A 21,649-nucleotide genomic window follows, 5' to 3' on the forward strand; every position below is an offset into this window, starting at 1 on the left:
TCTGTATTTTAATTCCAACAAAGGATCTCAGCATAGAACCTCTCTTCACATTTGAGCAAAGAAAAAGAAACCCAAATTCTTTCCCTTGAGCTCTCTCTTCACAGGGAGAAGTCAGACAAAGCTGAATAGTTAGAATAAAAACTTTTCACCATACACATAAATACTTCCCATTAAATCACCAATAGGAACTAAGAAAGAAAGATACTGGGGTTGAGGGAGAAGTCTATTCCAAATGCAGTCAACAAAAGATGCAAGCAAAGACAAGAAATGACAGAATGAGAACAGGGGATATATAGGGAATAGTCTAGCTTGGCTAGAACAAAGAATATAGTATATAGTATAGTGAAGTATGGGGAAAGGCTGGAAAGATAAAACTGATGCCATTCTGTGGAGGACTTTGAAAGACAAAACTAGGAATGTGTACTTTATTCTACAGACAATGGAGAACCACTTGAAGTTTCTGAGTAGAGTAAATGACTTGATCAAAATAATCCATTACTAAGACTGCTTGTGGAGCAGCTAGGTGGAGCAGTGGATAAAGCACCAGCCCTGGATTCAGGAGGACCTGAGTTCAAATCTGACCCCAGACACTTGACACTTACTAGCTGTGTGACCCTAGGCAAGTCACTTAACCCTCATTGCCCCCGCCCCCCCCCAAAAAAAACTGCTTGGGCAGCTGTGTGAAGGACAAATTGGAGATGGAGACAGAATAATTATCAGCTATACAGAATAGACAAGAGACCCAAATTAAGATGATTCTAAGAGAATTTGAATGGAAAGGTCATGTGTGAGGTTTTCCAAGAAGGAAATTAATAATAATATTTGGCCATTGGAGAGGGGGAAGGCAGAGAGAGATGATAAATAACATTTATATAACATTAAGGTTTGTAAAGTACTTAATATTCTCATAGCTCTATGGAAATACTCAGTACAGGTACTGCTCACATTTTACAAATGAGGCAGAAAGGCTAACAGACAAACCCAGTGTCACACAGCTACTAAATGTGAAACATGAGATTCAAACTCAGGTTTTCCTAACTCCAAATCCTACATACGAGACACTATGTCAGAAAGAGTTAAAAATTATACTCAGGTGTCTGAGTGACTGAAAAGATGGTGTGTGAGAGAGAGAGAGAGAGAGAGAGAGAGAGAGAGAGAGAACTCAGAGCAGGGAAAGCTTTTTGGTTTTTGTTGGGTGTTTCTGTTTTGTTGTTGGGTTTGTTTATTAAGAGGATACGGGTTGCCCGTAGAGAAGGAAGATTGATTTGATCTTAGATATGCTGATTTTGAGATTCTATACAGGTACAGATACATATATATAGAAAGAGACAGAGAGATAAGGCAGCTAGAAATACAGTATGAAAGGTCTGGAATAAAAGGAGGGAGATCTGTATTTCACATACATACTACTCTGATCCAGCAAGATTTTAAAATGCCCTAAATTTCCAGTGCCTTTATAACAGTCTTGCATTTGTTCACAAAACCACTGCCAGTGTAGCTAAGAACCAGTGCCAGGAGATTTCTCTAAATACCTGAAAATAACCAGAATTGAAGCTTATAGAAATATTCAGTAGAGAGAATTAATCACGTCTCATTCAAATGAGATTGCTCTTTCAGGACACAATGCTTACAGGCCATGGAGAAGTACTTGGACAGGTACAAAACTGAAGCATATGTGAGCACCTGAATTAAGTTTATTCTAAACTGGCCTAATGATATATGCGAATCCAGCCCAACCATTTCTTGCCCAAAACAGTTGTTTCCAAAAGGAACCACAGTATTTCAGGTTTTAAACTAAAATACCAGAGGCAGTAAAGCCATCCACCCACACTGGATAGATTCCATGCTGCTGCTTCTGAGGGTCTGTCACACATTCTAGGGCAGAACTCCAGCACACATTGCTTTCACATGGCAACAAAAGCATTCCAGTCACTGCACAACACAGCAATTCCATACTTTACTCAATGGTTATTAATTTGTCATTTTAATGTTAAATGTAAACTCATATCTACATTAAAAGCAGTTCTTCACTGATGCTTGTTAGATGTATTTTACATTAGAAAATATAGCCATAGATGTGTATACTTCTTAAAATATGAAAATACACAAGCAAAATCTACAAAATCTCAAACTGTTTAAGGGAAAATAGCTTGTAATTTTATTGTCCCCTTTCTTCATTTTACTTGTTCCACTATTTCCCTTTTACTCATTTTTCTAGTTCCATGCTTGTTTTCTTTTCCACTATAGTTTGATTTTTCATTTTACTTTGTTTTATTTTCTCCTACAGCAGAGGTCAGCAGATTTTGGACCCACAACGTAGGAGTTATTTTTACATTTTTAAACAGTTGGAAAAAATCAAAAGAAGAACATATCATGACATGTGAAAATACGAAATTTAAATTTCCATGTAAATAAACACTACACCCATGCTCATTCTTTACATATAGTATACATGGTTGCTTCAACAGGGGCAGTGTGACATTCTCATCCCTTCACCTTGTTGTTCCAACATCACCAAAAAAAAAAATCACAGTGGTGCCATTATGCTAGTTGACAGCATGAATGCCACACAAATCACCATACTTTGACATTTTTTTTTAAATACAGGGCATACTTATCAAGTCAAAACAAGAAGGGGGAGAGAAAGGGATAAGGAGCTTTATGATTATTTTTTGAGCTCAGGTCTGAGACTGAAATTTTCTCAACAAGAACTATCTTTGACTACTAATGTCAAACATTCAGTGGCTTTGGAAATTAGCTTTTTTGTTGAAGACTTGATTAATCTAAAATCACAAGATAAACCAGGGTTTCTATACAAAACTTATTAACAGTAAAGTCAATTTGATAATTGAATGAGAAGTAATGTCAAGCTGCTTTATTCACTTCCCATGCTCTCAAATTTTAATACAATTGTGATGTCTCCATTCCCACACAAATTTGCAGTGGATATATTTTCTGAGTTCAAACTACAGTTCCAGGAGAAATTTTCAACTGCAATGATAAAAGAGTTCCATATTTCAAAACCCATTTGATAGTAGTATAATTGAAGACCTTCCACCTAACATTCAATTGGAAGGGATTGAACTACAATGTAATGACATGATAAAAGGTAAATATGAAAGAGAATCCTAGAAATGCATTCCAAAGAATGAATATGCTCAATTAAAATCCCATGCTCATGGACTGATACCAGTATTTGGCCAAACTTATCTGTATGAAAAGACATTTTCAAAGAAATCTGTAAATTGTCATTACAGATCAGCACTTGTTAAAAAATGAACACTTGCAATCTATTTTGATGATAGTGAACACTTCTAAAACCCAATTAAGGGAATTGTGTACCCCCCAAAAAAGAATTCCCTTCTCATTAGACCAATGCTGCAATAAATTGTACTTATCATTATATTTTATATTATATATAACTGAATTCTGTAAAAAAAAAAATCTATGAACATCTGTTTTCTCCCATTGTAACAAGTAGCTACATAATTGCCTCAATTTTGCCTATTGGCCCACAAAGTCTAAAATATTTTCTATCTGAATCTAGCCCTTTACAGAAAATTATTTCCAACCAATGCTATAGTCTACATTCTATATACTTCATCATTCCTATACCCACTAACATACATTTTCACTTCTAGTCTATTTTTCACCACCATTGTCACTCCTCTGCACCAAAACAGCATCTCCTAGTTCTCTCATCTAAATTTCTCTATCTAGAATCTGAGACCCTCCAGCAACATCCTCTCAACTCCCACACATCTTTCAAACTTCATTTCTTACTACAACTCTAGTGAGTCTTCACTTCAACCAAGTTAATAGGTTTGCTCTTCCCATAAAACATGGGATTACACATGTATTCCTTTTGCTACTCAGTGCTCTCCACCAATTCCTGCCCCTCACTCACCTTCAAAATTTAGCTTAAACCCACCATTCTCTAGAAAGGAATTTCATAACTAGTTGTACCAGATGTTGCTCATGAGCCTTACGAGCAGCACTTCAGCCCTCCAATTCAACTACATCAGTGTTGCTTGGAGAGAAAGCGCGCACACACACACACACAAACATGCTGTAAGCCTTTTAAGGCTAGTTATCACCTCTTCTTTTCATGTACTTATAGCAAATGCTCAAAGTTGCTGACTCACTAATCTAATTTGCAGTTATGTGAAGAGCAAAACAGCCTTACACATGCCCACAAAACAGCCCATGGCAAATTCATATTACAAATCATCATATCTCCAAAGAACTATATACCATATAAATAATATATGAATATATATGTATGTGTATGTGTATATGTGTATATGTATATATATGTGTATATATGTATATATAAATAAAATATATTATATGTGTGTGTGTGTGTGTAAATCTACACATGCATAGTCCCTAACTTTCAAACTATTTTCAGGTCAGCAGCTGTTTGGACCATTCATTCTATGTGATGGTTCAACTATAATTCAATCACCATGTATTAAGTGCCTATCGTTGTTGGTCTTGTTGTTGTTTGTCCTTCCTCTTCAAAGAGGAGGACCAATGACATCATAGGGTGATGTCTTGATTCTCGTGTGAATTGAAGTAAGGCTGAGTTGCACAAAATTGCCAGCCTCACTCTCTCTTCCAGGGTCACTTAAGTCCAGGATCAGAAAACAAGTCAACATGCCTGACAATGACCCCAGATGTACTGGCTGACTTTGGCATCTCTGATGTCTTACCATGCTCTTAAGCACTCCAAGAACACCCTCTTCAGCCACCTTCATGGTCATTGGAACAAAATATTCTCATGTGTCCATCCTACCAGTGAAAGTCTTCACATGCTTGGTGAGACATCCCCCCATCTCACTGACGGGTTGGAGTCCTGTTGGATTACCCTCAACCTGGTCTAGCCCATCTAACTGACGTAGGAGGCAAAAAGGGGTTAACAGAAAAACCTAAGATCCAAGCTCTAATTCAGATATTAGCCCTAAAAGGGATTCAGACCCCAGTTAATGGATAACTAACAAGTCAGGATGCTAAGTTCTCTTACCCACATAAATCAGTACCCTTAACAGGAACATAATGGGGCAGGTCATACAACAATGAAAAAAACTGCCAGGCTATAGAAACTCAAACTAGGAATAAATGATAAATGAAGATGTTTTGAAACTGAGCATGGGAACCAGAAAGAGACATGCACAGAAAAGGCCAAATTTGTCTCCAGATTCACCTTATGACGTGTAAACCCCCAAAACACACCTCCACAGAAAAAGGTACCCACCTCGGGGGTTGGCTTAGGACCCCAGGAACTCCAAATTAGGATAAACCCTCCCCTGTACCTTCCAAAGGTAGAGATTATTATAATGAGAAGGACAGGCCCTCCCCTGTACCTCCCTAAGGTGGAAATTATTATAATGGAACTGATAATCAATTTATCCATTTTATAAATATAACTGTCTCTCCTTTCCTTATTTGAGAGGTACCTTTCCACCATTCTGGTTCTCTCCCTGTGGTCACTCACAGTATTGCAATAAAACTTGGGAAACTGAGTCACTGAATCCTGTAATTCTTTTGGGACAACTCACAATCAATTTGACCCCAAATTCCAGCCCACATCATACCCAGGCTGTTTACCAGGGTGTGGACTGTGCCTGTGCATGGGTGACTAGCCTCTCTGCTGTGAGGGCTTGCAAGAGCCCTTTTCAGGGCTACTCTCACAGCAACCACAATAATTCTTCTAAAGAGAGGGTTTGGTCATATCAGTCACCTTCTAACAATCTTCAATGAATCTGTATTGCCTATAGAATAAAATGCAAGCTCCTCAATTTGACACTGGACACATTAATTCTCTGACTTTCACACACCTTCCTACGCTGTTGTTGCAGCTAAAAAGGCCTACCTACTGTTCTCCAAGTCTGGCCTTTTGTATCCCTAGGCTTCACATACTCCTTCACATGAGGAGCCTTTATTTCCTTTAGGGCTCAATTGGTAGAAAGAACAATATCAGGAAAACTCAGAGATTAGTAAACATAATGCAAAGAGAAATCAAGATAAGAAAAGGTTAAGGAATCAGGCAATTAAGAGATCATTTATAATGTTTGGAAGGAATAGTGAGTGCGGTTGAATGATGACACCAGACTGCAAGGGACTGGAGGATGAGAAGTGAGAGTGAGTGGAGGAAGTAGAGGCAAGTGTACACATTCTTTCCTAAAAATTTAGGTATAAAAGAGCTGAACAATAAAAGAGCTAAGACGATAGCTGGAGGGAGTAGCGGTAGAATTGTTGTGTGTGTTTTTTAAGGATGGGGGAGACCTAGTATACTTAAGCAAGTGGGAATGAATAGATATGGAAAGACAAGATTAGAGAGGGGAAATGATCATGGGAACAATCTGCTGAAGATGAGAATTAAATCAATGTCACAATAAGCAAGGTTGGCCCTGGTGGAGGAGAAATACCATCTCTTTATTGGAGACTGGTTTGTAAAAGAGGAGAGAATGGAGAATGTCATCAAGGGACCTTAAAATGTAGACTAGGAAAGAAACAGGAACTCAAAAGTAAATGAGCTACCTTTTCTCAGGAAAGTGGAAGGCAAGGCCCTCTACTGAAAGGGTGGGAGGGTAAGATAGGAGGAAAAAATACAAGGTTTTAACTCCTTTGTAAAATGAAAATGGTGAAGGCTGCCGGACTTTTAAAAAAAAAAAATTAAACTTGCAGTGAAATCCCAGGGAAGATTAGATAACAAATCAATTAGTGCTGGACATAGGCTGTGAGGCTGTTGACTTCCTCAAGCATCTTTCACTTCACAAAGCTGATTAGTACCGAAGACGAATCTAAAAGTCAGCTTTCAAAAGCTATGGGGCCTTTTTCTATTATTGGACAGCTACGTGAACTGAAGGGATATGCCTGGGACTCCAAATCTAAATAACTTTTTTTCCTTCTACTTTGAACATCCAATACAGGGCTACCTTGTCTATGAAGAATCTGCTCACTTCAGAATAACAATTCATTTGTGCTATTTGGAGTGCTTCCCAACGCCAAACAGTGCTGATGGAAGTCTTCTTTAGAACTGATGTTCAGAGTTGTGCCAGGAGGTAGAATGGAACATGCTTCTTTTTTTGGGGGGGGGGGGGGAAGGGGGGGTTACTTCTGATTTTTCTTTAGGTAACTCCTTGTTAGATACAAGCACTATGGAATTAATGGGAATTTGGGGTTTTTTTAAAAGTACCAAGGACCCCCAGTCCAATGCTCTAGCCACTATACCATACTGTGAAAATATAGATAGATAGATATAGGTATAGGTATAGATATAGATATAAAAAGATACATATATATATATATATATATATACACACACACACATATATACATTTACATAATACCTTGTAAAAAATGCTCAGCTCCCCTTTTCTTATTAGGAAATAACTAGAGTAGGTACTTCAAAGGGGTCATGTTAACAAGCATTTATTAAATGCCTATTATTTAACAGGCACAAAGGATACAAAGAAAAGCAATAGACAAGCAGTGCTGTCAAGAGGCTTACAGTCTAATGGAGAAGACAACATGCCAATAACTATGTGTAAACAAGATAAACAGGAGATAATCAAGAAAGGGAAGAGATTACCATTAAGGGGATCAGGAAAGGATTCTTAGAAGGTGGAATTTTAGCTCGGACTTTAAAAAGAAGCCAAGGGACAGCTAGATGGTACAGTGGATAAGGCACTGGCCCTGGATTCAGGAGTACCTGAGTTCAAATCCGGCCTCCAACACTTAACACTTACTAGCTGTGTGACCCTGGGCAAGTCACTTAACCCCAACTGCCTCACCAAAAACAAAACAAAACAAAACAAAACAAAGAAGCCAAGAGGTAGAAATCAATTGGGAGAGTATTCCAGGCATAGGAGACTGGCAATGATAATGCATGGTCAGGAAAGGGAGCATCCTATGCAAGGAAAAGCAAGAGAAATGAAAAAGATGAGACAGAAATGCTAAAAATCACAGGAGTAAGAGATGGAAAGCATCTAAAATCATCTAGTCCAACTCATCATTTTAAAATTGAGACTAAAAAAGATGACTTTCCCATGAACATATACATTGCAAAATCTTAGCCAGGAATAAAACCCAAATTATCTGATTATAAATCCAGTTAAGTATAACAGTACATATTTAGTTTCTCTTTCAATATTTAAATATTCCTATAAAAAGTATGAACAGGAAATAAGATCTCACATATACAAAGGGGTCTATTTTTTCAACTCATACTGAAAAGCCATAATTTCGTAAGAGAATTTAATAAAATTCAGGTTTCTAACCTCTTGAGATGAAATGCTAGCGACTACTTTTGTAAATAATATCAGAATGGAACATAAAGTTAGGCAGGTTCTACCATGCTGAAAAAGCTTCAAGTATGGTCCAGTCCAAAGACCATGTCTACTTTCCAAGGACAAAACCGAGGTAATTATGGTGTCTTTATTTAATCAACAGAGGAGAGGTCACTTGGTGATGATTTCTTTGGCAAAGATAACATAAAACAAGAACAAATACCAAATGCTCCTCAGTCCCCTGTAGTACCTTCCATTTCTGTAGCAATGGTGGCAGAGCAGCAGAAAAGAGTGGAGAGGGTTGCTAAGAATTAGTTGTCTGTAGTTTAAAAGTTTGATCCTTTTCCAAAGACCCATTGAAGTGATATACTACTTTAAAACAAAAACATAAATCTTGACATTAACTCTTCTCCCTCTATACTACTTCACTTGATCTCATCAGTTCCCATGGATTTAATTACCATCTCTATGTGTATAATTCTCAAATCTACTTATCCTACCCAGTGGCTATGCTGACCTTCAAACTTGCATTTCCATCTGCCTTTCACACATCTCAAACTAGAGGTCCATTATACATCTTAAATTCAATATGTCCAAATTCAATATGTCCTCCTAAACCCTCCCCTCTTCCAAATTTCCCTATTATTGTTGAGGGTACCACCACCTTTTCTGTCCCTCTGGCTTGAAAACTGGATGCCTTACTATCTCTCAAATTCCCCTCCCACACACAAACATATACACACACATTCAATTTAATGTCAAGACCTATTTCATCTTTGCAACATCTCTCTTATATGCTTGCTTCTCTAACCTGATACCGTCACCACTCTGGTGCAGCCCACCCCAATGCCTTCATGCTTGGACTACTGAAATAGGCTACTTGCTTGTCCACCTACCACAAGTCCCTCCACTCAGCTGTTAAAACTGGCCATATCATTCCTTTCCTCAAACTCCAAGGGCTCCCTACTTTGTTTTCAATTCTTTGCTACTGTAAACAATCTGGTATATATGGGTGCTTTCTTTTTGTCATGGACCTCCCTGTGGGATATGCCATGAAACATCTGGGCCATTCTCTTCATCTAATTCAAAATTCTAAGAGCGCATTTCTAAACTTCTATATAATATGCTAATATGAGAGGGCTGTTGTTCACAAAACCTAATAGTGATAATTGTTCCTCACTCCCAGCCAAACCTCCCTTTTGATAATAGCTACGCAGGTCCCATTTTTAAAAAAATAGCATTTATCTACTTTCACCCCAACCATAGATCACCTGGTGGATACAACAGACTCCTCTGAAAAGTTAGGAAGGGTGGGCTCAATGCTTTGAGGCAGTAACCAATGAATAAGAGTCCCACTTACCCCCTTTTGTTTTGGAAAGCCAGAGTGAGTGGCACAGGATGAAGAGGCAAGGAGAGGTTAATATATCAAGTATCATTATTACCTTTATACCCAAAACTACCCCTCTTTCAAACTTCTAAAGAGCACCATCATCTTGAATCACTCAAATTCATATCTTCAGTGCTTCACTCTCCCTTATTCACATATCCAGTTCATTGCCACAACTTCCACATATTCCATTCTTTTTACTCATACAGCCACCACCCCAAGTTCAAGCCCCTATCACTTCTAATCCAGAATAATTTAACGGCTTCCTAAAGCACATGTCTGACCACGTCAATCCCCTACTCAGTAAAATCCAGTAACTCCCTATTGACCCTAAATTCACTTACTTCATCTTTTTTCATAAGTTATTATATTTACATTAGAAACATTTACAGATTACTATCGTTTCATGAAAGTTTTCTTGTAACAAAGTCAATTAAGAAAATATAATAATGATGAGTGGCTTCATCTGAAATTGCATGCAATATTCCACATCTGTAGGAACCACTCTTTAAAAAAAAAATTAAAAATTAAAATAAAAAGATCTCTATTTTCTCTCTCTCCCACTCCTCATCCCACTGGGGGGGGGGAGTAAAGAAAACCAATTCCTTGTAATAAATATGCATAGTCAAGCAAAACAAATTCCCATATTGGCTGTATAAGGCATATGGTCCATTCAGCACACTAAATCCATTACCTCTTTCTAATGGATAGCATGCCACACCCTCAGTCCTCTGCAATTATGAAAGGTTATTGTATTGATCATAAGTCTTATCACTTTCAAAGTTGTTTGTTTTTACAATATTGTAGTTACTGTACAAATTGCTCTGGTTCTGCTCACTTTACTTTGTAGCAATTTACAAAAGTCTTCAAAATTTTCATAATATAGTTGGTGTCATATAAACGGTTGGTCTGCTTACTTCAATCAGCATCAGCTCCAAAAGGTCTTTCCATGCCCCTCCAACATTTATCATTTTCCTTTTTTATCATTTTTATAATTCTGATATATAACCTATAAATAAGCAAATATATACAGCCTACAGGGCTCTGCTCAAAATTTTTTTACTGATGGGATGGCAGAAGTGAGGAGTTTTCACTTCTCCAGGGGAATTTAGGCACATCTAACAAACAAAAACTTAAAATGTATGTTCCATAAAATCCTTGCTTTAAGAGTTGAAAGTGACATTAGAGCTATATTCCAAGTCAAAAGTGCTCCAAAACCATCTTTGGACCCTAAAAGCCTTTCAGAGGGTTATAGAGTTACTAACAATTTCATAATGCCATTAAGACATTATGGGGGGGGGGGGCAGCTAGATGGTGCAGTGGTTAAAGCACTGGCCCTGGATTCAGAAGGACCTGAGTTCAAATCTGATCTCAGACACTAGACACTTACTAGCTGTGTGACCCTGGGCAAGTCATTTAACCCTCATTGCCCTGCAAAAAAAGAAAAGAAAAGAGAAGAGAAAGAAAGAAAAAGAAAGACATTATGTACCTATTAAAATATTCTTCTCTTTTCCAATTACATTCATCATAGGGGACTGGAAGGCTAAAGTAGGAACTCAAAAGATAATTGGAATAACAGGGAACTTTGACGTTGGAGTACAAAACAAAGCAGGGAGGAAACTAAAAGAGTTTTTTCAAGATAATTCACTGGTCATAAATACTCCTTTTCCTTTTCTTTTCTAAATAAACATTTTTATTTAAAGTTTTGAGTTACAAATTTCATCCCTCCCTCCCTAAGCAATCAAATATAGGTTATACACACGTAATTGTGTAAAACATTTCCATAATAATCATTTTGTATAAGAAAACTCACAAAAAAGAAAAAATGAAAAAAGTGAAAAATAGCATCCTCCAGTCTGTGTTTAATCAATATCAGTTCTTTCTTTGAAGGCAGATAGTATGCTTCATTAATCCTTTGGGATTGTCTTGGATCATTGTGTGCTGAGAAAGTTGTCATTCACACTTTTTCACCTAACAATATTGCTGTTACTGTGTACAATGGTCTCCTGTTTCTGCTCACTTCACTCAGCATCAGTACACTTAAGTCTTTCCAGGCTTTTCTGAAATCGTCCTGTTTGTCATTTCTTATAGCACAATAATATTCCATTATAGTCATGTACCACAGCTTGTTTGGCCATTCCCCAACTGATGGGCATTCCTTTGATTTGCAATTCTTAGCCACCACAAAAAGAGTTGTTATGAATATTTTTGTACAAATAGGTCTTTTTCTCTTTTGGGGGATGTCTTTGGCACATAAACCTAACAGAAGTATTGCTGGATCAAAGGATATGCACAGCAAACACGCTTTTTCAACAACCCAAAACAGACTCTACAGATGGATATTGCCAGGTGGTCAATACTGAAATAAGATTGATTGGGGGCAGCTAGGTGGTGCAGTGGATAAAGCACCAGTCCTGGATTCAGGAGGACCTGAGTTCAAATCCGACCTCAGACACTTGACACTTACTAGCTGTGTGACCCTGGGCAAGTCACTTAACCCTCATTGCCCCCCACCCACCCCCAAAACCAACCAAACAAAAATAATAATAATAATAATAATGAGGCTAGTGGAGATGATGGAATTCCAGCCAACTATTTAAAATCCTAAAAGATGATGCTGTTAAAGGGCTAGACTCAACATGCCAGCAAATCTGGAAAACAACAGTGGACACTAGATTGGAAAAGATCCATTTATGTCCCAATCCTAAATAAGGGCAATGTCAAGGAATTTTCAAATTACCAAACAACTGCATTCACTTCACAAGCCAGCAAGGTTATGATTAAGATCCTAGAAGTAAGGCTTCAGCAATATGTGAGCAGAGAGAGAATTAACAAAAGGTAGGATGGTTTTGAAAGAGGCAGAGAAACTAGAGACCAAATTGCCCATTTTGGCGAATTCTGAAGAAAGCAAGGGAGTTCCAGAAAAACATTTACTTCCGCTTCACTAAGCTAAAGCTTTTGATTGTGTGGATCTCTCTCTCTCCACCCCCCCACACACACACACACAAAGAGTGGCAAGTCCTCAAGGAGATGGGAGTACCAAATCACCTTACTTGTCTCCTAAGCAAACTGTATGTGGGCCAAGAAACAACTGTTAGAACCAAACACAGAACAACTGATTTGAAAAGGAGTAACAACATGGTTGTATATTCACCTTATTTATTTAACTTATATGCAGAGTACATCATGTGAAATGCCAGGCTGGATGAATCAAAAGCTAAAATTAAGGTTGCCAGGAAAAATATCAACAATTTCAGATATACAGACGATGGCAGAAAGTGAAGAGGAATTAAGAAGCCTCTTGATGAGGGTGAAAGAGGAGAATGTAAAAACTGGCTTGAAGCTTAACATCAAAAAAACTAAGTTCCTGGTAACTGGTCCCATCACTTCCTGGCAAACAGAGGAAGAAGAAATGAAAGCAGTATCAGATTTTATATGCCTGGGTTCAAAGACCACTGCAGACAGTGGCTGTAGCAATGAAATTAAAAGATAGTTGCTGCTCCTTGGAAGGAAAGCTATGACAAATCCAGACAGCATATTAAAAAGTAAAGATTACCTTGCTAACCAAGATCCATATAGTCAAAAGCTATGATTTTTCCAGTAGCACTGTATGGCTATGAGAGTTAGACGACTAAAAAAGCTGAACACCACAGAAATCAACACTTTTCCAATAGTGGCGCTAGAGAAGATTTCTGAGAGTCCCATGGATAGCAAGAAGGTCAAATCAGTCAATACTTATAGAAATTAATTCAGGCGGCCTCAGACACTTAACTAGCTGTGTGACCCTGGGCAAGTCACTTAATCCCCATTGCCCCAAAAAACAAAACAAAAACAAACAAAAAAAAAAGAAAGAAATTAATTCAGGCTATTCACTGGAAGGTCAAATACTGAAACTGAAATTTAAATACTTTGGCCAAATAATGAGAAGATGGGAGCACTAGAAAAGACCCTGATGTTGGGAAAGACTGAAGGCAAAAGGAAAAGGGGATGGCCGAGGATGAAATGGATAGAAAAGAGGAATATAAACTTGGACAGACTTCAACAGATAGTGAAGGATAGAAGGGCCTGGCTCACTATGATCCATAGCATTACAAAGAGTCAGACACCACCAAACAACAAATATATCATTTGATCGTCAAAAACCCTCTAAGATAATGAGTTCAAGTTTTCATTTATAGAGGAGTAAATTAGGACATGGAGATGTTAAGTAAATTGTCCATGGCTCAAAATAATAACAACAAATGGCTCTATGTATATCTTATTTCATTTGAAGCTCACAAAACCCAGTGAAGTAGGTATTATATAGGCCCTAAAAGCATCAACAGTCAGTCTTCCGATTCTAAGTCTAGGACTCTTTTCCCCACTTAACATGCCCCTTTTCTTTGCAGCCAGTTGTGAAGAAAATATAAACCCTTAAGTAACTTAAATCTTACAGACTCAGTCATTCATTAACAGGGTTTCATCATTCATGTTCTTCTTTTAGTAGATTCAGTATATGCTGAGTAATTAAATCTGACTACAGAAATGCCTGAGTAAATTATGAAAAAAACTCATGGTTTTATGCAGTTTTTCAAACTGTCAAAACTGATCAAACATGGCTCCAAACCAAGTGTTGCTAAACTCTTGGCACTTAATAATCAGAAGTCTAGGCAGTATATCAATTACAGAAATGCACTGTGGGAAGAGGTGAATATTTTAAAAGAAGCTATGCTCTACACATTGAAAAATTTAGTCAGTAATTATTTTTAAATTATGTTTTCCTTTAAACACATGAATTGATTTACTGTTTTTTAAAAAGTGATAAACCAAAGTAGGTGCTTAATAAATGCCACAATTAATTCCTCATAAAGCAGAACCTATGAAAATTGTGTGCTATAGCTAGCATTTATATAGCATTTAAAAGTTTTCAAAGCACTTTACATACATTATCTCATTTAAGAAAAAGGGCCTTGTGTCACCAATAAATACATAATTTTCTAATAAACAATTTTAGAGGCAGTAATAATAGTTAACACTAGTATAGCTCTTTAAGGTTTGCAAAGCATTTTACACATATTATCTCATTTGATCTTCACAACAACCCTATAAAGCAGATGCAAGTAAAATCCCCATTTTCATAGATGAGGAAATTGGGACAGAGAGGTTAATTGATTTGCTCTGAGTCACCCAGCTAGAAAGTTTCTAAATTCAGGTCATTCCAGATTCCAAATCAAGCACTGTATCCCAAGATTTGTTTGTTTTTTAAAAAGAAGACATTGGGAATTTACTATATTTTAAAATCCTTTCCCCATAGTGCTTGTACATCAACTACAACAGTTTTTCCTTCAATTGCCAAAAGAAAAATGGTCAAGGGAAGAACTAAGATTCCTTATATTTCAAATGAAAATGCAAGATAATTACATAACAATCTGCACACACCAAACTTAACACACAAAAACTTGTTCAAGGTCAGACCAAGTAAACACTTTTATTTTAAATATGATCACAGGTATATACACACATGCACCCTCTCCCTCCCTATTCCTCCCTCCCCCCCCCCGTCACTTCTCACCCTTCCCTCTTGCCTCACCCCACCACACACACACACACACACACACACACACACACACACCTCTTCTTCTCAAAGCCTAAGAATCAAAGACTCATAATACTGAATCATATAATCTTGCCTGACACTGAAAAGACAGTAGGATTACACTACAAGGCCAATTTATCTTCCCAAATCACTGCATTTCTCCTCTTACCTAGCTCAAAAAATTCAGTGTGATCTGCACGTTAATATATTGAGGTACTGCTGTAGTAATATTTTTGGGCTAACATTAAATAAGAAAACAAAAAATAAACTTCAACCATTCACTGATAATTCATTGTTGATATATGGATAAATAGATGTGTATATGTATACACACATAGACACACACAAATTTTAACAAATTAACCACCAAGACAAAAGTGACAGAAAAATCATCTTGCCAGGTTGTAACTGTATAATAAACAAACAAATAACTAACTCTACAACTGTGAGGCAGCGGGGAGAAGAGGCAAAGTTATCTGAAAGCAATTTCTGTCTTTACTTTCCACTGTTAGTGCCAACAGTAGAAAAGAAAACAGAAAAGAAAATCTACATGTAGTTTATAATATACTTTATAGTAGTATGTAGACTCACTTAAATAGGTAGGGGAGTATCATGATAAATTTCCATTAAAATTAAATGTTTTCTACTGTTAATCTTGGAGGACTTGGGTAATGCTCCAGTTTATATCAAAGTAAGGCAGTACACAAAGTTTGATGTATGAAGCTCATTAAAATTTTATACTTGAACTTCTGTGTTAATGACAGACAAAACACAATGGGGGAAAATCATTTAAAGCTCAGAAACATATGCTGAGCATGTGTGTACATGCAAGGCTTTCAAAAGTTACTTTAAAATGTGAAAATGAGAAAAGCCCCCGTTACCCTTGATAAATATCAGCTGTCATACACCCAAGTCCAACACGCCCTACTTTTCACAATGCACAAACCCAGAAAATGGTAATTTTGGATCTACCAGCTGCATGAAATGTATTATACATAGCGATTTCTATTCAAGGTCAGAAGTTTAGAGGTTTTCAAATATTAACTTCTAAATGATGTGGGCTACAATGTTAAATATTACACATGCTCAAAAACATACTCCATAATTAAAGGGTGAAAACAGAGGCCATTCAAGTCCAGAAACTGACTACTTATCTGCCCTCTCCTAACTATAGTTGATTATTTGGTTTGTTGAGTTATTACTTTTATTTGGAGGAGGGAAAGAGATTGAGCCTAAATATACTGCTCAATCATACCTATCACATTTGCCTCCCCTTTTTCCCCTTCCAAATTAATTTTTTTTTAAATGATTTGCTTTTTCTAAAAACTAAGGGTAAAGAATCATTGAGGTTGGGGCGGCTAGGTGGTGCAGTGGATAAAGCACCGGCCCTGGATTCAGGAGCACCTGAGTTCAAATCCGGCCTCAGACACTTGACACTTACTAGCTGTGTGACACTGGTCAAGTCACTTAACCTCCACTGCCCCGGAAAAAAAAAATCATTGAGGTTTTATCTCTTCTAGCTTTAAACAATAGAAAAAAATGGTTGCTCAATTCACATCTAAAAGGATTATAAATTTTGATTTTAAAGATATCTTTGGTGCAGCTAGGTGGCACACTGGCCCTGAATTCAGGAGTACCTGAGTTCAAATCCGGCCTCAGACACTTGACACTTACTAGCTGTGTGACCCTGGGCAAGTCACTTAACCCTCACTGTCCAGCAAAAAAAAGGGGAGGGCAGAGTCAGGGAGGGGGCAGTCAGTAGAAATGACTGAAAGTTTCTGCAGTTCATGAGTAAAAGAAATAGTTTAAAACCTTTCGGGGGCAGCTAGGTGGCGCAGTGGATAAAGCACTGACCTTGGATTCAGGAGGACCTGAGTTCAAATTTGGCTTCGGACACTTGCTGGCTTGTGACCCTGGGCAAGTCACTTGGCCCTCATTGCCCCGCAAAAAAAAAAAAAAAAAAAAAAAAAGAAAAGAAAAGAAAAAAGAAAAAAAGAAAAATCACACCTTTAGAGATCAGAATTTATCATTAAAGTACAATTCTCAAAAAAAGTTATGACACTTTGCCAAGTATGCCAAATATAATAAATGACCTGCATTAAATATGAACAACTCCAATCTAAAAAAGACTCTAAAAGCAAAATCATTCTTCAAAAAAAAATTTTTTTAATCAGGAAAAGTTCCCAAATATCAGTAAAATAGCATCACCCTACACCAAACTCTCAAGGGATATTTTATAGAAAGAAAATTTTAAATTCATTTAGAAAAACAAAAGAAAATTAGATTAGTGCAAGGATCTAGATTGGGAAGCAAATTACATCAGAAAGTACTCCCCATTTGATAATAATCACTGGCAAAAGAAAACAATCTAGCAGAAATTAGGTTTAAACAACCATGTAACACCATATTCCACAATAATCTCAAAATAGCTATGTGACATGAATATTCATGATATCACTTTTTTTAAATCATCATATGGAAAGAGCCAGATCTCTAGCCACAGGTGAGAAGAAAAGTCAAACACTTCTTTGAACATAGATGTTCCCTGATGGAAGACAGCAAGGGACCATACACACATCTTTCATCTGCCCCAAAGGGATTACATAATTACACACAGTCACACACTCATGTTCTGTACCACTTCCTTCTACCACTACCTGATCTCCAACTTCAGGTAAGAAGAAGAATCAAACTTTCCTCTGATTCATACTCGATTTGCTCCCTCAGGGAAGGTGGCAAGAGACCTGGCTGGGCAAATTCCATCTGTAGCAAAGCAATAAATTCCATCTGTACCAGCACAAATTCCACCTCCTACTCCCAGCCCCATCTCCCAACTAAAATATAGGGAACCTCCAGTGCAAAGAGCAACCTTCTTTCAGATCAAAAGCCTTCCATCTCCCACTGGGCCTATTTCTTGATGCCAGATGTAACTGGTGGGAACAGGATCTCCTCTGGCTGTGCATGTTCCACTTCCATCTCTTACTGTGCCCTTCCTTGCCTAATCTCCAGCATTGTAGGGGAAGATGAATAAGGTTTCCAAAGTTCCAAACACCACCAAATCCCTTCCACTGTGCCTTCTGGAATGCTTGTTCCATACGAAACAAACTTCCCTTGATCTTAATTCTTTTCCTCTCCCATGCCTTCCATCTACAAGCTATTACTGAAACCTGGCTCCCCACTGATGACATTGCTAGCCACCTTTTTCAGTATTAGCTGCGGTTTCACTCATTCCCCTTAATTCACTAGCCAAAGTTGGATTACTCCAGTCCCCACCGCCACTTACTCCCCACTGCTTGCTCTGATTGCCACTTCCAAGTTCTCCCCTACCTCCATCTCCTCCTTTGAGGTTCATGCTATTCATACTTACCACCACATCAAAATACTGGTAGCTGTTGCCTACAGACCTCCAGGTCACTCCCCTTCCTTCCTCAGTAAGTTTGATTCCTGGCTCAAAATTTTTCTCCCCTCTCCAATTCCTGCCCTCCTACTTGGGAACTTCAAAATATATTTCCCATGAGCCTCAGTCACATGTAGAGATGGTCATACTCTTGATCTCCCCATAAACCCACCAATGAATGACCTCCAAAAATCAAGAACATAATTCCTTATTTGACCATAATATATTGGCTTTTCACCTGACTTCCCTCAACAAATTCTACTCTTCATCTGCACTATCACCTCCAATCCCTTGATTCCTCAATTCTCTCTCACATCCCCCCTGCACACACTCTCTCCTTTTCCCATCAACTCTACACTGTTCTCTTCTCTTGAATCTTTAGCCCCCTTATATCACCAATTGTTGTTCAGTCATATTTTCAGTAGTGTCTGGATTCATGTCCCCTTTGGGGGTTTTACTGGCAAAGATACTGAAGCAGTTTGCCATTTCCTTCTCCTGCTCATTTTACAGATGAGGAAAGTGAGGCAAACAGGGTTAAGTGAGTTGCACAGAGTCAAGTGTCTGAGGCCAGATTTGAACTCAGGAAAATGAGGCTTTCTGACTCCAGGCATGGCACTCTATCCACTATACCTAGCCACCCATATTGCCAATTATACCCTGCCAAGTTGCAACCTTGGATCACTCCCATCATTCATCACCTTCACTCCTACAATATGTTCTGCTGAATAAAAGTGGGAAAAATCCCACACCCATTCTGACTGGGTCCACTACAGATAGGTTACATAGTGGGCCCTCACTGCTGCGAGACTGTACTACTACATACAGCTCCCTATCAACTCTCTATTCCACTCTCCAAAGCAGTTTTCAAAGCTTTTCATCCCTCTTCAAACCTGCCATGGTTCCATCATGCCCACTGTATCACATTTTTCATCTCCCCATGCATATCTACTGGCTCATCCCACACTGTCTACAAGTATGTGCCTATCTCCCCAATTCTAAAAAAAGCCTCACTTGATCTTTTCATCCCATTATCCTATATTCATTCTGCCTTTTGTGGCTAACAAAATTACTTAAAGTGACTATTTACAATAGGCATCTCCACTTTCTCTCCTCTCACTCTCTTCTAAACCACTTACAATCCATCATCAGACCTCATCATTGCACTGAAACTGCTCTCTCCCAAGTTACCAATGATCTCTTAGTTGCTGAATCTAACAGTTTTTTCTCAACCTTATTCTCCTTGCTACTGCAACAGTTGAGACTGTTAATCATTCTCTCCTCCTTTATACTTTCTTCTTTCTAGATTTTTGGAATACCACTCTCTCCTGATTTTCCTCCGACCTCTCTGACAACTCCTCAGTCACCTTCACTGGATCTTCATCCTAGTCATGCTTTCTAACCACAAATGCCCCACAGGATTCTGTCCTGGGCCTCCTCCTCTTCTCCCTCTAGCTACTTTATTCAGGGGCCTCCATGGATTGAATCACTATCTCTATGCTGATGATTCTCAAATCTGCCATCCTGTCCTAACCTCTCTGCAGACCTCAAATCTCGCATCTCCAACTGCCTTCCAGACATCTCATATAGGATATCTAGTAGGTATCTTAAACTCGACATGTACAAAACAAGTCTCTCTTCCCCTAAACCCTACATGCCTCCTCCTACCTTCGCTATTACTGTAGAGAGCAACAACCCCTACAACTACAACCTAGGTGATATCCATGACTCTTCATTCTCACCACCACCACCCCCCCATATTCAATTTGTTTGCCAAGACCAGTCAATTTCATCCTTGTAAAATCTCTCCTATACATCCCCTTCTCTTCTCTGACACTGCCACCACTCTGGTCCAGGCCCTCATCACCTTGCACCTGGACTATTCCAATTAGCCTAATGGTGGGTCTTCTTGCCTTCAGTTTCTCTGCACTGAATCTTCCATTTAACCACCACAGTAATTTTCATAAAGAGCAAGTCCAATCATGTCAATCACCCCACCCCAACAAACTCCAGCAGCCCTCTAGGCTACAAAGTCAAATGCAAAATGTACTGTTTGGCAGTCAAAGCCCTTCAAAACCTAGCTTTCTCATATCTTTCCAAAGTCCTTACACCTTACCCCCCAACATATACTCTTTGATCTGGTGACAAAGACCTCTTGGCTATTCCCTGAACAAGAAACTACCTCTCCTCAGCTCCAACATTTATTCTGGCTGTCCCCATGCCTATAATGCTCTTCCTCCTCATCTCTGCCTACTGGCTATGCTGGCTTCATTTAAGCCCCAACTAAAATCTTATCTTTTACAGGAAACCTTTCCCAACCCTTCTTAATTCTAGTCCTGCCCTATCTTAATTATTCTATATATAGCTTGTTTGTACATATCTGTTTAGTCATCCCCATTAGACTGTGAGCTCTGCAGGGGCAGGGACTGGTTTTTGCCTCATTTTGTATTCCCACAGCTTTGTACAGTGCCTGAAACATAGTAGGCAGTTAATAAATGTTTATTAACTGACTGATATACCTTTCACAGATATGAGCAGGGAATGAATTCTTAAACAAATGAAATAGAAACAACTACAAAAAATCAAATAGATTTTAATTAGATAAAATTGAAAAGCATTTGAATAAAATTAATGCATCTAGGATAAAATAGGAAACAATCACTTGGGGGGAGCAATCTTCATATATTTCTCAGATAAATGTTTGGTATCCAAGATACATAAACTATTAATAGAAATATAAAACCAAAAGTCATTCCTCAATAAGGTGTCAAATTATATAAATGAACTTCTCAAAAGAATAATTGCAAACTATTATCAATCACATGAAAATAAAAAACAAGCTCCAAACCACTAATAGTATGAAAAAATAAACATTAACAACCCTGAGGTTTAATCTCATGCTTAGCAAGGAAGAAAAGGAAGGAAACAAATACTTATTACACATAGCAACCTAGGCATTTTACAAATATATCTCATTTGATCCTTATAAGAACTATGGG

The 21,649-nt window shown here is 38.0% G+C and overlaps 1 protein-coding gene across 4 annotated transcripts in view; it reads right to left on the reverse strand.

Annotated features, from left to right (window-relative positions):
* The window catches only part of NCOA3 (nuclear receptor coactivator 3), a 206,826-nt gene that overhangs the window by 102,266 nt on the left and 82,911 nt on the right, over positions 1 to 21,649 (reverse strand). The window lies entirely within an intron of this gene.

The sequence above is a fragment of the Dromiciops gliroides genome, chromosome 2, assembly GCF_019393635.1.
Source record: "Dromiciops gliroides isolate mDroGli1 chromosome 2, mDroGli1.pri, whole genome shotgun sequence".
Lineage (NCBI taxonomy): Eukaryota > Metazoa > Chordata > Mammalia > Microbiotheria > Microbiotheriidae > Dromiciops > Dromiciops gliroides.